At 40.2% G+C, this 557-nt stretch overlaps 1 protein-coding gene across 5 annotated transcripts in view; it reads left to right on the forward strand.

The window, feature by feature from the left end:
• The window catches only part of scap (SREBF chaperone), a 67,878-nt gene that overhangs the window by 21,387 nt on the left and 45,934 nt on the right, over positions 1 to 557 (forward strand). The window lies entirely within an intron of this gene.

Raw genomic sequence — 557 nt, forward strand, 5'->3', positions numbered from 1 at the left:
CAATGAACATCATACAAACAACACACTTCTATACAATTGTCCTTAAACTAAATAATTCGCCAAAGAATGAAATGTGTTTTAAGACGAGACTTAAAGATCTCGGCAGTAGAGGAGGACCTAATACGAAAGGGAAGTTTGTTCCAGAGTCTCGGGGCCACAATGGAGAAAGTACGATCACCGTTTGGTTTCATGCCAGACTGTGGAATAGCTGAAAGGAACTGACTAGTGACCAAAATACCTGCAAAAATAATGACCTCATCAGCCTCAGCTGTACTTTATTTTTATGTCTCAGTGAGGCGTCACGTTTTTGTGTTGTGAATGCAATATCTCAGGACCCCCTGGAGGGAATATCTTCAAATTTGGCACAAACATCCCCTAGGACTGTTTCGATTTTGGAGCTCAAGTTATTATTTATAAGTTATATTATTTAAAGCCATAACTCAGGAATAGAAGGGGTGATTGCGGCCATATTTCATATTTCATTTGGTCAGATACTGAATTGGTATCTGGAGGTAATCTTGGATGCCCACATTAGCTGGAGAGGTGCCAGTTCACCT

The sequence above is a fragment of the Etheostoma spectabile genome, chromosome 6 (genome assembly GCF_008692095.1).
Source record: "Etheostoma spectabile isolate EspeVRDwgs_2016 chromosome 6, UIUC_Espe_1.0, whole genome shotgun sequence".
Lineage (NCBI taxonomy): Eukaryota > Metazoa > Chordata > Actinopteri > Perciformes > Percidae > Etheostoma > Etheostoma spectabile.